Source organism: Magnolia sinica, chromosome 1 (genome assembly GCF_029962835.1).
Source record: "Magnolia sinica isolate HGM2019 chromosome 1, MsV1, whole genome shotgun sequence".
Lineage (NCBI taxonomy): Eukaryota > Viridiplantae > Streptophyta > Magnoliopsida > Magnoliales > Magnoliaceae > Magnolia > Magnolia sinica.
In genome coordinates, this window is record NC_080573.1 from 127,408,807 (window position 1) to 127,425,367 (window position 16,561).

The 16,561-nt window shown below is 38.6% G+C and overlaps 1 long non-coding RNA gene across 1 annotated transcript; it reads left to right on the plus strand.

The window, feature by feature from the left end:
* The first annotated feature begins 34 nt into the window (after positions 1-34).
* On the plus strand, positions 35-15,184 carry LOC131258003 (uncharacterized). Its single transcript, XR_009177764.1, has 2 exons — positions 35-1,095; positions 14,835-15,184. It is a non-coding gene; the product is annotated as an uncharacterized LOC131258003 (long non-coding RNA).
* Positions 15,185-16,561: the final 1,377 nt, after the last annotated feature.

The window sequence follows — 16,561 nt, forward strand, 5'->3', positions numbered from 1 at the left end:
CAAAAAAGATGGACGGAGTAGATTCTTCACGGACATCTCTACCGGCAGCATACAGCTCCGGGCAGAGACATATCTGTGCGGGGGCCCCGCAGGCAATCCCGTCCGAAACTGAAAAGTGAAAACCGGGTTGGATCCCTGACTGTGGGGCTCACCTTGATGTATGTGACTTACATCCACACCGTACATTCATTTTTACAGCTCATTTTAGGACATGATTCCAAAAATGAAGCAGATCCAAATCTTAACTGGACCTCAGCATAGGAAACAGTCTTGATTGAATCCCCACCCTTAAAAATTCCACCTAATCTGTTGATAATGTAAAAAAGATGTCCACGACGAGACCACACAAATATCAGCTTGATCCAAAACTTTCGAGGCCCATGAAAAGTTTTTAATGTTAAATTAAAATTACCACTGTTTCCTGTATTATGGTCCATCTTAGATTTATATCTGCTTCGTTTTGGTATAACGCCCTCAAATGAGTTTTCAAAACGGATGGACGGAGAGGATACAAGGAATACCTCAGGGTGGGCCTCACGGGCAGGGTCCCACCCACCTCGGTGAATAGGGAATCCACCGAAGCCGCGTCCGAAAACCCGAGGATACTACTGTTCATCTCCGGTCGAGGGCCTTATAATTCCTCCACCCGAAAATGAAAAGCCTTCCCTAAACCCTTCTCATTTACACACCTCCTCGTCAGATGGCGTCTCGATTTCAAACCCTCTCGAAACCCAGTCTCTCTCTCCTCAAATCTGCCATGAGAAAGCCTAACAAACCCATCTCTCCAACCCTCCTTCCTCGCCCATTCCCCACCTTTTCCAGGCAATTCTCTCTTCCTTAAAATTTTCTCCTATTTTCTTCAATCAGTGCAGCTCACCTTTTTTTTTTTTTATATTTTTTTTGTTGGATTGAGGATTGCAGGCTGCCGTCTGAGATGGCTTGTCTTCAATCCCTCCTTCCGTTCCACAGCGCGGTGTCGGCGGCCTGCCTCACGTCGTGCCTGGCCATCGATTCGAGGAGCTCCAGATCGTTGTCTCAGGGTATGCTCTGCCGTGCAAATCCAGGAGTCTGATCTCATGTTTTTAGTTTTTATGAGTAAGCAACTTTTTCTCTGATTTTTAAAAATTTCTTTTCTTTTCTTTTCTTTTTCTTTTTTTTTTTAAAATTTTAATTATTTAATTAATTATTTTTTTAAATAGATTTACTTCTGCTACCGTCTTCTGTTACATTAGTTTATTGCGGAATCTGTTCGGCTGTATCGCATGATGATCAGGCTTGATGAACAAAATGACCATTTTTGGTATTTACCATCAATTGCATGGGTGGGGTCCATTATATTGTTTATCCAGGCCACTCATCTGGTGGCCTCATTATAGAGAGGCCATGTTCCCAGATATCTACTCAATCACAGGTCCTTGCCTTCCCATTGTTGGCCTGCAAATGAAGTCTAATATTTAGTGGGTAGGTTATCTAATGGTTAGGATCATATGAAGCAGGATGCTTTGGTGGTATCTATCGTCCATGATACGGCTCACCTAGTGAATGGTTTTGGTCCCCAAAAGGTGGACCCCAAACGCAGTCTGTCAGGAGGGGTGGATTGTTGGACAAATTCATGTTTCTGTTGCTGTATTTAATTTTTGTTTTTTGTTTTGGGGGTAATATAAATGAGAGATGGGAAGTACTTTCCTCCCATATCATGTACCATACACATGACACGTGTATTGCGATCTGAGCCATCCATGATCCATTGCATGGGCTCCATCATGGATTGTCTGCTGGCTCACAGTTGCCTGGTCAATGAACTTCTACATACTGAATGCAATTCTATGCAGAGCTTTTGTATTTTAGTCTCACTTAGAACACTGCTGATTAGACAGGATGGTCCAGTTGATGTTGATTTTTGGTCTGTGGCATGCTCATGGTTGGACCTACATAAGTCACAGCCCGAGTTTGTCTGCCTCTGCCTCATTTAGGGGCCATGCGGTTACCCAAGGAGTTCCATTTGTATAGCCTTGTCTGGATAATGGTGCTGTCCGTGGTATTTCCACCAACATATTTGGATAGTTTTTTTGAAGGATAACCACTATATTTGGTAGTGGTCCCAATTCTAATAAAAAAAGAAGAGAGGGCTGTATAATAACCTAGTTGTTACCTTTTACAAGGCAATTCAGAGAGAGTTGATTTTAGCCTATACTTCATAAAGTATATGAATGAGTAGCTATTTTTCACATGCATGCATGGTACATGTGCGGTGTGCCCCATGAGCCACAATGTCAATGTGACAATTGAGACGGTCTATCTTTAAGCATTCCATATGTATCACATCCAACCTTTAAGCACCCCACATGTGCCATATGTGCCACATACAATCTTCAAGTGCCCCACAAGTGCCTCATGTGCCACATCTAACCTTCAAGTGCCTTGCATTTGCCAATGCTCCCATGTACATATGCCGCACATGCCATATGTGCCATTGTGTATATTCAAGTGAGCCCACGTGTCATTGTTCATTTTCAAGTGTCCCACATGTATCATTGTGCATCTTGAAGTGACCTACAGCTACATGTGCTAGTATTAATCTACAAGTCGCCACTTGTTCACATGTGCCAATGTGCCAAATGTTTACGTGAGCCACATATTTTTGTTCAAATAGGGTGTTTGAAAAATAGCAGTTGATACAACAAAATGGACTACCCATAGAAACCTATTCAGATAGGCCTTGGCTGAACAAAGTCTTTAGAGTAGCCTATCCAAATAGAACTTTGATGGTATAATTAAACGGGCCTCGAGTTACAATATGGAAGGGTGATAACTTAGTAAGCATAGTGTATAACACCCAAACTTTTCAATACCTGAGTATTGAAAGTTCTCGAGTGTTACCATGAAATTTAACTTAATATGTACATGTGTACGATACCAATCTAACTATCCTGACCTTACATCTATTCTTCAACATGAATTTGACCGTTGAGAATAATCTTCATCTATAGATTAAGCCATTCGACTGTTGAATTTAAGACAAGATCATCATATGTCCAAGTAAACCCACTTGCGATCATCTACTTACAAAACTGACCATACACCCACCTACGTACATGAATAGATTACTAACCATCAAGCTTTCCTATTTTGAACATATTATCTAACCATCCATCATGTTGTTTGATATATGAACATTCCCTTGATTTATTTGGTGAATAACTCTTTATTCATAATGATTTAGATATACATTCTTTTGTAAGAATTGCTTAGAAATATGTCTATTAACACATATAACCATTAGATTTCCCAAAACTCCTATGTTAGCAATAATTATGAAAATGCCATTAACTTAGACCCCTGAATTATAGATCACATGGTTCTCATGATCCGTTTGATGTGAAATTTTATACCATGCCTATGTATCATAAATTAACCATACATGTTGAATTTCAGCCCTTAGATCATTGTAAAAGCGGCCCAATTGACAAATCAGCCCGTAACCATTGATTTTAGTGTCCATTAAGTGAAGAAACCTCGTGGGTAGTCGTAGTAGGATATTTTCCTTCATATAAATGACTTGGATTGACTATCATACGGACCAAGTGTGAAATATGAAGACCCAACTTCGGTAGGCTTTTACTTAGCGGTCAAGTTATCCTTTTAGGGCTTACCAACTTTGTATAAACATAGATCTTCAGATATAACCACTTCCTGTCGTCCATCGCAACTCAAACTTGGACCACACCTTGGCCACATATGACCACGATATCATACAAAATCTGGACCCCGATCTATGATCCTACACCGTTGAACGCGGAAGCCAACTCCTTTTTTATGTAAAATGTGAAATTTCAGATCTAGGCCTTTTCCACCATCGATCGAGGTCTTATTTTAAGAGTTTTCTGACCGAGTGCCGAAACTGATTTAATCTCCATTAACGGTCCATATTCAATGATCGAGGCCCAATTTTGGGGAAAATGTGTAGTCAAGACAGGTAAATGGTTGGACAAAATTTGATGTTTGATCGATGGTGGAAAATGCCTAGATATGAAATTTCACCTTTTGCGTTAAAAGAAAGGAGTTGGCTTCCGCGTTCAACGGTGTTGGATCATAGATCGGGGTCTAGATTTTGTATGATATCGTAGTCATATGAGGCCAAGGTGTGGTCCAAGTTTGAGTTGCGACGGACGGCTGGAAGTGGTTAGATCTAAAGATCTAGGTTTATACAGTGTTGGTAAGCCCTAAAAGGATAACTTGACGGCTAAGTAAAAGCCTACGGAAGTGAGGTCTTCATATTTCACACTTGGTTCGTATGATGGCCAATCCAAGTTCATATGAAGGGAAATATCTTACTACGATTACCCATGAGGTTGCTTCACTCAATGGACACCAAAATCAACGGTTACAAGCTGATTTGTCAATTGGGCCACTTTTACAATGATCTAAGGGCTGAAATTCGACATATATGGTTAATTTATGATACATAGGCATTGTATAAAATTTCACATCAAATGGATCGTGGGAACCATGTGATCTAGAATTCAGGAGTCTAGGTTAATGACATTTTCGTAATTATTGTTAATATGAGAGTTTTAGGAAATCTAATGGTTCTATATGATTATAGGCACATTTCTAAGCAATTCTTACAAAAGAATGTATATCTAAATCGTTATGAATAAAGAGTTATTCATCAAATAAATCAAGAGAATGTACATATATTAAACCACATGATGGATGGTTAGATGACATGTTCATAATAGGAAAGCTTGATGGTTAGTAATCTATTCATGTACATAGGTGGGTGTATGGTCAGTTTTGTAATCAGATGATCGCAAGTGGGTTTACTTGGACATATGATGATCTTGTCTTAAAATCAACGGTCGGATGACTTGATCTAAGGATGAAGATTATTCTTAACGGTCAGATTCATGTTGAAGAATAGATGTAAAGTCAGGATAATTAGATTGGTATCATACACATGTACATATTATGTTAAATTTCATGGTAGCACTTGAGAACTTTCAATACTCAGGTATCGAAAAGTTCGGGGTGTTACAATCTACCCCCCTTAAATAAAATTTCATCCCCGAAATTTATTTATTTGTTCTATTTACACTCATCCATTATGTTTAATATTTCACTATATTCCTCATGAAGTAGATGTATGTCTAGGTGTGCGTGTAATTGGCTACATGGAAATCGGGACGCTACATCGTGCTTCCAGGTGCAAGCTGAGATAGCCTTTTGGTATCTTCTTAAGATCTTTTTTGTTTCCCCATCTTTGACACACACACATGAGTAGTGCTCTCCTACGAACCATAGTGTAGGGGAGCTACTTCCGTGGAAATGTAATTCTTGAGGATGAAATGTGTGGAACCTACCTTGATTTTTTATGGGCCCACCTTGATGTGTATGCAGTGTCTGAAGTATCGGTATTGCTACAAGTTTCGCTAGCCGGGGATACAAAAACAATATCGATATCGCCGATAATATTGTTGATAACCAGAAATGCGGGAAAACATGGGGAAAATAGTAGAATTTTCAGTGAAACTTCAGGATATGCTAAAATACACAAATTTGCATATTTAGGAATAAAAATTTTGCAAAAAAAGAAGAAGAAGAAGAATACACAATAAGTTTCCATTTAAAGGGGGCTTAAAAGCATGTGTTGTCGTAAGAAACAGTCTAACCATCCCATCCAACCATCCAATCATCCATGCAATCTTCCATCCAAAAAATGTATTGATATTGCAGAATATCGATAACTCAAGATATTTTCTCAAAAATCATTGACAATTGGAAATGAAACGAAAGGTTGTGGTCTTAATAGCGATAATGATAATATTGAGATATTATCAATAGCAATGACAAATTGAAAACTACATACAATAATGTGTACATAAAAAATTTTGAAATATAATTTTTTTAATAAATAAACATTTCATAATATATTTACATTAATGATATTATTGAAATATCGTCGATACACTTGTGATACAAGCGTCACCTAGAATTTACACAGTAAAAAAATATTAGCGATAGATTGGCGATATCGATACATTGGCTATACAAGCGACGCCTGGAATTTACATAATTGAAAATATTGGCGATATCGATACATTGGCAATACTTAGTGATACATTGCTGATGCCTGGAATTTCTAATACTACCGGTGTTATCGGTATTGCTACCAGTGTTATCGGTATTGCCAAGCTAGAGATAGCGATAATATTAGAAATATTTCGATAATATCGAAGATAATTCAAACAATGTGTGTATGTGAAATCCACTCTAACCATTACATATGCCATTCCATGTTAGGCTCAGGGCCAAAACGTTAGGTTGACCTATGATTTAGGTGGGCCACACCAAAGGAAATAGTTGGTCTAGCTCAAGTTGGCCTCACCATGTATTTTAAGCATCCACCTTGACCATCAGGTCGGTGACCTAATTTTAGGCATAGGGTTGAAAAATCAGCCACATCCGGTGATTTAGGTGGACCTCACGATTAGAAATATTGTATAGACCGAAGCCCACCTTCCAAACTATTTCCATTAGTGTGGACCACCCGAATCAAGGATGAGTTTGATTTTTGGGCCCCAAGCCTAAATTATTGTGTGGCATCTAATGGTTCACATGAATTCCACATAATCATCACAATGGGCCCTGTAAAAAAAATCAACAGTTCACGTCTCTCTCCCAACAATTTCCTTTGGTGTGGCCCACATAAATCGTGGGGGTGGATGGCACATGTTATAGTTAGAGTGGATTTCACGTACACCATGTATTTTAAGCATCCACTTTGACCATCAGGTCAGTGACCCAATTTTAGGCATAGGGTTGAAAAATCAGCCACATCCGGTGATTTAGGTGGACCTCACGATTAGAAATAGTGTATAGAGCGAAGCCCACCCCCCAAACTGTTTCCCTTAGTGTGGACCACCTGAATCAAGGATGGGTTTGATTTTCGGGCCCCAAGCTTAAACTATTGTGTGGCATCTAATGGTTCACATGAATTTCACATAATCATCACAATGGGCCCCGTAAAAAAATCAACGGTTCACGTCTCTCTCCCAGCAGTTTCCTTTGGTGTGGCCCCCCTAAATCGCGGGGGTGGATGGCACATGTAATAGTTGGAGTGGAAAATTGACCCGTATCGGCTTGTATTGACCTGTATCAGCTAAATATGGGGCGGATTGACATTGATACAGGGCTGATATGGCTGATACAAGCAGATATGCCTATAAAAGCCCAATTTTGATCTCTCAAAAAAAAATAAAGGCCCAATTTTGGTTTATTTATTTATTTTTTGATTTTACTCATGCATCCTCTTCTTTTTTCATTTAAACCATGGAAGAAGCTTAAAACTTATTTTAGGCTAGATTTAGACCTATTTTGAGGTCAAAACAAATGATTTGAACAGGATTTGACAAATCGAAGCAAAATGGACCATTATGGGAAAAATCAGAAAGAATGGTAAACCCTCACTTTCTTTTTATATTTTCATCTTCCTTTTGTTGTATTTCAATGTAATGGGCCCTAGTTCACCAAATCATTCTTGATTTGTGTTCAATTTCGGCCCATTTGCCTTCAACAAGTCAAACCGACAAACAATATTCTCATCAAAGAATGGTCCGATACACTATCATATGCATGTCCAAAGTGCAAAAAAAGAAAAAGAAAAAGAAAAAGAGAAGAAGATTGATTCTTGAATATGGTATTACTCTCTCTCTCTCTCTCTCTCTCTCTCTCTTCCTGTTATTTTCCTTAATTATTTAGCTTAAATTTTTTTTGACCTGTACGGGCCGATACGGCCCTGATACCAATACGCGACGCCGTATCCTATCATTTTTCTGTAAGGGTTTGGTTCATTTGTAGGTTAGATTTTTATAGTGTTACATAGTCTGAATTGTGTTTAGAGGTTGCTATCGGGTTTTAATTACTTATAAGGGTTCGGTTCATTTATAGGTTAGATTAGATGTTAAACTCATCAAGTAAATCTTCACATTTTTTAATGTGGCATGGGAACTTATTTTGTTTCATCAAAGCTTTTGATTTAGGGTAAAAATTTAATGATATGGGGGCTAACTATGAAACTTGAATTTTTATATTTTACAATTTTTTTTTTTTTTTGTTGTTGTTCCATTATTGAGGTTTTTTTTTTTTTAAAAATTATTTTTAATTTTATTGTGTCAAAGCTAGTTCAAATGATGGTTGACAGTTTCCACTAATGGGTGGCTAATATCGTGTTTATTTTTATTTTTAGAAAGGCGGCTAATATCGTGTTTATTACGAGAACCAGAGAACAAATTGAGCTAATTTGTATTGGGAGAACATCCCTTCTCTTTTGTTCTTTAAGTAGGTAAAGGTATGTTTAAAGACACCAAATGTACATGATATCATGGAACGTTCACAGATATCATGGAACAAATGACAGGACCTGATTAAACCTAGTGGGTTGGTCATCTTGTCAAGGAGAAGAATTTGGGGACCATATCTTAAGCTGTTTCTTGGTCTAATGGGCTGTTTGGATGGTGGGAATTAGTCAGGAGAAAGTTACGAATCCTGGGATTAGCAAGTCTTGGATTTGTCATCCTTGGAGTTGACAGATCTATTATCTGGTTGACATCATGTACTATGACTTGTTAACCTAGAATTTGTAATTTATTGTCTGGTTTATAGATTCACTAAATATAACCCCAAAACTACCAGGGAAAGTGGTACTCGTGATAAGTGATTTGACAATGGTTGGATGATGTTTGTACGATGACGGGATGGTTGTTAGAGATTGAAGGTTCATTGCGAGTGGTTCGAGAGAGGGGTGTCAATCCTTTGATTGTGCAACACCACCTTTCTGTGAGGAGTGTCAATCCCTACTTTTGGGGACTAAGGTTGTAGGTGGGCTCATCACTCTTCATATTTTGCAATCCTTGCAAGCACCATACATTAGAATTGGAGCAAATCCCTGGTTAGGTGAATCCAAGATTGATGAATGCAAGGATCCGAACATCCCCTAATGGAACTATCAGTGATGTGTGCAATATATGGATTATGGGATCTACGAGGCATGAAAATTAGGTTCTTGTGAACCAAAGAGAGTAAGAGTTTTTTGTTCGAGGAGATGCAAGATATCATGGGTAACTTCAATGGTCCCTTGTATTTGGTAGAAGATTTGTTAACAAGCCATTTGATGGTTTGTGGAGTTGAATAGCATCTAATGTGGAAAGATTTTCACATTTCATCATATATGAACTTACAATAATGCACTTCTTTGTGATTGTGTTCTATACGGGCCAAAGGTCAGAACTCATAACCAATTGGAGGAGAAACAATAAAGTTTTGTCTGTGGATCCTTACTAGACCTGTCATAGATCATTTGTTAATCCTCACCGCATTTACGTTTTGAATTAGTGTGGCTTTCTCACCTGTTTGTTGTATAAATTTTTTTTTTTTTAAAAAAAAGACGTAAATTGAGGAAACACTATTTCCATGTTTGTGAATTTCTTGGAAAGGTGTGGTTGAAAGGTTGTTTGTTTTTATATCCTTATTCCATTGTTTGTGCAGTGTGGTACAAAGGTTGGAAAAGACTAAAAAGTTTTTTTTTTTTACTCCAAGGTTTTTTTTTTTTTTTTTCTTTTTCTTTTCTCACTTTGTGAGCTAAGAAGAAGTTTGCAAACCAGAGGGGGTTGGGGATAAGAAATCTGAAGGCTATGAATGAAGCCTTGTTGGGAAGAGGAGGACCGCTTATAGAAGAGCATCGTCATTGAAAAATACTACTTGGATTCTTATCCCCAACTAGAGGGGGCTTGGAGATAAGAAGCCTGAAGGATATTAATGAAGAGGATGGCTTATGGAAGAGTATCATCATTGAAAAATACGAGGCTAAGGAGGGTGGGTGGTTTCCACTATACTTGGCTCATTACAAGGCTTTTGGCTTATGTGAATCGGTGTTAAAGATGACGAGTAGGTTCAGAAGGGAAATCTCCTTTAGGTTTGGGAATGAAGCTTAGGTGAGGTTCTGGGTAGATAGATGGTGTGGGATGTGCTTAAAGAGAGGGTTCTCCAAACTCTTTAACATAGTGATGGGGAACGACGTGTGAATCTCGGGCGTCATATCACCCATGGGAGAATTTTTGGTGTGGTCCGTCTTTTACGAAGAGATCTTAATGAGGAGTTTGAGGAATTCTCTAACCTTATGAGCCTTATCAAGTGGATGTGCACCTATCTATCATGGATGGATGGGTTTTGAGAATTCGGATAAGTTGGGTGAATTCTCGGTTTACATCATTCTACTGGTAATTGCATCTGATCCATCTCTTAAGAAGATGACAACATTGTAGAGAATCTCCTTGCTTACAATGTTGTAGACTGTTTGGCTCGAGCGAAACAATTAGTCTTTCGGGACAAGTTGCAACATCAAGATTTGGTCTTCCTTGAAGTGAAAAGATCAACTCTTGAATGGGCATGGTCGTCAAATGCTATTGGGGACATATATGGGTATGCATTGAATGGATCTTGAATGTTTTCAGATTGATTTTTATTTTCTTTGAAAATAGCTCTCTCTCTCTCTAAATAAATTTCAGAGCCCTTAATAAACAAATTCTTGGAAACGTCATTTCAATTTCCCTAGATTTCCTGGAAAATGCCCCTTTTCATTTCCTTGCCCATGCCTAAGAAATGTAATTTCCAAGAAATTGAGAAGAGGAGAGGAAACAACCCCACTCTATGGTGTGCCCCACATGGTAGCCCCATGTGCCATCGACCATCTTCAAGTGCCCCACATGTGCAACAATCCATCTTTAAGGTCACCACATGTAAAGCCTGTGCCGCCATCCATATTAAAGCAACCATATATGTGCCAATGTGCCATGCGTGCAACATGTACCACCATCTTTAAGTGTCCCGCGAGTCAATGTGTCACAAGCCTACTTTGCCACGTGCACAACATGTGCCACCAGCTTCAAGCGATCCCCATGTACCGCCATTCATCTTCAAGCTCTCCACACCAAATTGGCCATGCGTGATGTGGAACATGTGCCACCAACCATCTTCAAGTGCCCTACATGTGCCACCATCCATTGTTAGGGACTTCACATGTGCCACAATTGTCAACGTGCCACATATGCAACATGGGCCACTGTCCATCTTCTAGCAGCCGATGTGCTAGTGTCAAATATGTGACAATGCGGCATGTTCCACAATCCATCTTCAATTTTATATATATATATATATATATATATATATATATATATATATATATATATATATATATATATATATATATATGTTGAAAAAACAATAGAGGGAAATAGCTTTTACTTTCCCACAGTTTACTAGAATCACCATTGCCTCGTGTATGAATCCAAACAGGTTCGTGGGCATTCAATATGGGGTTGAAACTCATGTGCTAGCCAAGTATTCGTTTTAAACTCAATGCCTGGAGGAGGGAGTTGGTTATAGGGAGTAAAAAAGTGTTTAGCAACCTAAATGGTAGGAAAGTTAAGGCTTATATTGAGATGGCAATCTTGAACTCGTGGAATTGCCTTTCAATCCCCTGTAGAGTACGCAAGCATCACTTTGGCTGTTCTTGCATGAAGAAACTTTTTGGAGGCAGGGTTTGAGGGTCATTTGGCTAATGGAGGGAGACACCATACTGCTTTCTTTCACTGCATGACTGCAGGTAGCAATAGAAGAAGATTGCCAGCTTGATATGTTATCAACTATATATGTGCGCGTGTGCACATATATGCAATAGATTTGTTTTTAGTTTCTTTTCAAAAAGGTGGTTGTGGAAATCCACCATCATGATTATGCTTTTCCTCAGAAAATGAGTAAATAGATTGCATCTCAAAAACTCAAGCCATGGGCATTTCCACGATATTGCGAGACCTGTTTTTGTTGGTCATCGACCTTTCAACATTTCTATGGAAATCAACTTGAAAAACAAAAAGCCTGTATTGACCAGTGACTTCTCAACTTTCTACTGCTTTCCATGTTGACCGATTTCCAGGGGTTCCATATCCACATTTAGGATTCTTCCTACCCAAACACCCCCTAAATATCATGTGATCATATTGTACTAAGTTGCATATAAGGTGTTGTGCATTATTATCCATAGCCAATGTTCTGTCCTACTTCCTAGGCATCAGTCCTTTTTTATTTTTATTTTTTAATTTTCTTGAAAGGCAAGCAGAATTTTATTACCAACCAAGAGCAACTTGTCCTGCCTCAATCTGGCACCAACATAGTGAGAAGACTATCTGAACTTCTGTCTACGCAGAAGCTTGTTAGACATATGGCACTTGGTCATGTCTGTTTGTCCATGGAAAATGTCTCCGCTTTTCATGTCCACCTCCCCACAACTCATCTGGTTCTGTGCCACCCACCGACTTCCACTACCCAATCTCTCACCACTTGAACACCCGAGACTTGATGTGAATCTCATCATGTGTTGAAATGTAGAGTGCTGATTATCCTGGATCTTTGAAGAATCTTTGGGACTATCCATCCAAATGAGCCACACACAAGTTGGTCGGCCGATCAAGTTTGGGTTCAGTCATCTGATACAATGGCTCAAATCTTGGCATGACCTTAGGTTTTTGAAGACATATACAAGTCACTAATCCCCCTGTTGAGATTACTGATCAACGTAATCTCCCCTTAAGGACTATGAGGCAATTCCTGATATAGAATTAATGAACAACACAATTTCAAAAAATATTGGATGATATGATTCCCAGCAGGTGATATAACTGTCAGAGTGTGGAAGATTTGGGTCATCAGCAATATTTAAATATGCACTGCTAGAACGAAAGGTTGCAGGATGAGCAACTAAACTTTTGAGCTTTTTTTTTTTTTTTTTTTTTTTTTAAACGTTTATTTATTGATAAGTTGTTTGATGGATACATGGCCTTTATTAATAGAAGCAACATGGAGTGAGAGTGTTCGCATGAGCGATTGAAATAAGAAATGAAGGTATTTTATTATCCAAAAAAGGTGACCTGGATCGTGGGTCACTTTGATACGTTGTACGGGAATTGGTACACGGTACGCAGCTTCCTCCAATATGGTACTCTAGTGTTAGGATTATGTGGGTCACTCCAATGCATACCCTAAGTGTATGCAATATCATTTTGTAATGAGTGAATTTTGCACTTGATATATAAATGTTATTATTATAAACCCCGCATGCATATTGTTATATTATATGCATGGTAATGAATTAATCAAAATTTAAATCTCAACATTGTAAATATACATTTGCACTAAAACTTAATTAATACTAAGAGTGTAGGAGCATAACTTCAGGATGCTAAAAATTAGTAATCTAGATAGCAAATGACCCATTATTGGATCACGCGACTCGGAGCAGCAAACATAGGCGTGTTGGTGATTTTGGTGACATTGATAATGGAGTGCCTAAGAATTGCTTCATTCTAATGTAAGCGATACCTGGTAGAAGGTTGGTGAAACAACAAATGAGATCCTTATGTTAGATCATATTGGTGATAATGGTGAAAGCTTCTCTAGCATGTGCCACTTGTGTAGAGAAATAGAATAATCATTCAATCACCTATATCTTGTTTGTAGAATGCCTAGGGATATGGAACTTCTTCAAACGCTTTTTAATTTGTTGGGTTCTCCAAAAAAGTGGCCTTGGTCGTAGGTGGGGGGATGAAATTGTTGTTTAATCAAGTAGGGAGAATTTTGAGGATGCTTTCATTTGACATAATCTGGTGGATCTAGAAGGAAAGGAATAAGAAATTCTTTGAAAACAGAGTATCATTAGAAGTGAGTGAGAGACATGATCAAGAATTTTTTATCAGTTGGTTGAATTTAGTGAAAATGGGTTTTGTGTCACTCTGGCATCTGTATGGAAAGAGCTTGAACAGCGACAACACGGAAAAAAAATTTAGTTGGTGTTATGAGAAGTGACAAGTTAGAAACAATATGGTGTTTTAGACCGGTGAGACTCCAACATGGCAGGTGAGTCTCATTTACTTTCTGGGCTGGTTATAGTGGAAAGAGATGTAGAAAATGCTAACATGTTGGCTTTCTTGTAAAACCTGGAAATGCAGATCAAATTTCATTGTTAGCAAAACTAAAAAAGTTGGTATAAGGTGTGCACTGATATTTTTATCATGTTTCGAGGGAAGCTAGTGTGGTCACTGACACACCAACAAAGGAATGCATGTTACCTTTACCTTGATATTGCATTTCAAGTCCCTTAGTTTTCATTAACAGAAGCTGTGTCAATTACAGGGAAAAAAAACAACAAAAGAAAAAGAAATGGTTGGTTAAAAAAGAAAAAGAAAAAGGTAGTTCTTGGGCTCGTTCATGTACATCTCAAACATTGTTCTCACCCACAAATGTCAATCTTGGGCTGTGTCATTGGCTGTAAAGTATCTGTCAGGCATTAACATTGGAATAACACATTAGTCCTCCAGTGGATATTATATACTTTTTCCGCTAGCACTAAAATTCGTGGATTGATATGTATTTCATGTGGACTAGGAAGCGCCGAAGCGGTACCACTTGGTGGCTCCTCTTAGGTTGGGTCTATTACCTGGTTTTCACTCTGTAGAATTTGAGATTACTAAAAATTCTGTTATATCTCCTGAATTCGTAAGATGTGCTATGGGATTTCACAGCATTTAGTTGTGATGATGACGGCGATATTAAGCTTTCATGTCAGTAATTTGCTTTTAGGATTTATTTATTTTTTTTTTAAAATAATAATAATAATAATAAAAATCTTGCATAAGATTTCCTCTCATTGATTTGATTTTAGGAATTAGATTTCATTCCACGACTAAATGCTGATTATTATTATTATTTTTTTCATTGTTTAGAACTGGGTCTTTGTGTTCCGCGATGAATGCTTGAAGTACGCAGCGAACTGGATGGAGTTCATTCTAAGGCTCGAAATTTTGCTGAAGTTATGTTAATCTGAGATTCTTATAGGAGAATAATGTATCCTAAGAGTTTTGAGTTTGGGTTTGGGTTTCCATTGCCTGCTTGTGCTCTTTACTGCCAGAAGGTATTTCTAATGCATTTCTAGTTGCAAGGCAGAGCATTGAAAAGATAAACTCTTTTGAGTTTAATATTGTTCCCATTCAAAGGTATGCTTCTATGCTGATTTCTAACTTCATTATTGAAACTCCTTGGCTATTTTCAAGTAAAACTTGTTTGCGAACTTGAATTGGAGCTTCATTGGGGAAGCACTTCCTTACACTCCACTTAAACCCACTTCCAGATGGTTTAAAAAAAGATGTGATCTGGTTGTGTTATTTTCCCCTCGGATACGCTACTCTTTATAGTTATGTATCTGCTTCTCTTTATCATGACTTGCATGATTACAGTGTGTTTCATATATACATTGCAAAAGTTTGTTTGGTGAAAGCAATCAGCGGCAGCACTTGCATGAAGGGTCTCAGCCATTGAACACTCATCAGGTGCGGCCCCACCATGAACATGCCCTGACCTGGAAATTAGGCTGGTCCTGCTATCAGCTAGGATGCATGCGTAGGTTGAACATAAGGCAGTTTGTCATTTTTTTCTGTCGGTTTTCTCATCCATGTGTGGCCCACCTGACGGATGGACTGACCTGATTTTTCCGCCAGGGCTTGTTTGCACTGGAACCCACTTATGAACTGCTTGGGCTGTAGCATATGTGATATTTGTGAATCTCAACTCCAAACCAAACCCAACAATGTTTCACTTGCTTCGGAGTGCTTTGGAGTGTTCACATTTGTAGCTTGTGTATACATCTGGTCATCAGGTGTAGATTTCCACGATTTATTCTTTGATATGTTATAGTTTGTTTTGCAGAATGCTTTACAGAGGATTGGCTTATGTCTTTTTCTGTAGTATAGGGGACGTGATTTTCTTTGTTTGCTGAGTATTCATTTGCTAATAATTCCAGGATTTCTTTTGTCAGGGACAACTTAACCTGTTGGTGCCACATCTGCTCTCTTCTGTTGTTTTGTTGCGACATGGAGGAAGATCATCTGGTGTGGCACCCGCAGGCCCCGGCATCTACCATAAGGTGTGGAAATATCAGCTGATTTGCACCACACCCCAGTGTTCTCCTGACGAAAGGAGCACTCAGGAATTGAGCCTAGGGTTCTGAATAGAGCCTAATGCCTCGTTTGGAAAAACCTATTGAAAGTCTAGAAATTGAAACAACCATGGATTACATGGGCTTGGCACCCCTCCACATATGTATTTGCCTGTCATTTCTTTAGGAAACTCTGCAAAAACAGGAAGCATGAACTTTGCGCTGGACCATGGAAGTCCAAGCTTTCTGCCGGAGGTTCCCAGGAAAAAAAAGCCCCTACTGGTTACAGGGAAGTTGGGATTTTCAAATGTTCGGTGTCTAAACATAGCCTAAACTTAATGTGCGTAAGTCGCATCATAAAATCCGTAAACACCGAAAATATATGAAGTCATGTTTGCCTCAAACCTACTCATATTGAAGTATCAAAGCATGAAATTGATTTTCTTTAGCTGCTGCTGCTGCTGCTGCTTCTTTTGGGCAAGCATTCCTTTGTTATCTGAACTGAACTGAGAACTGAAG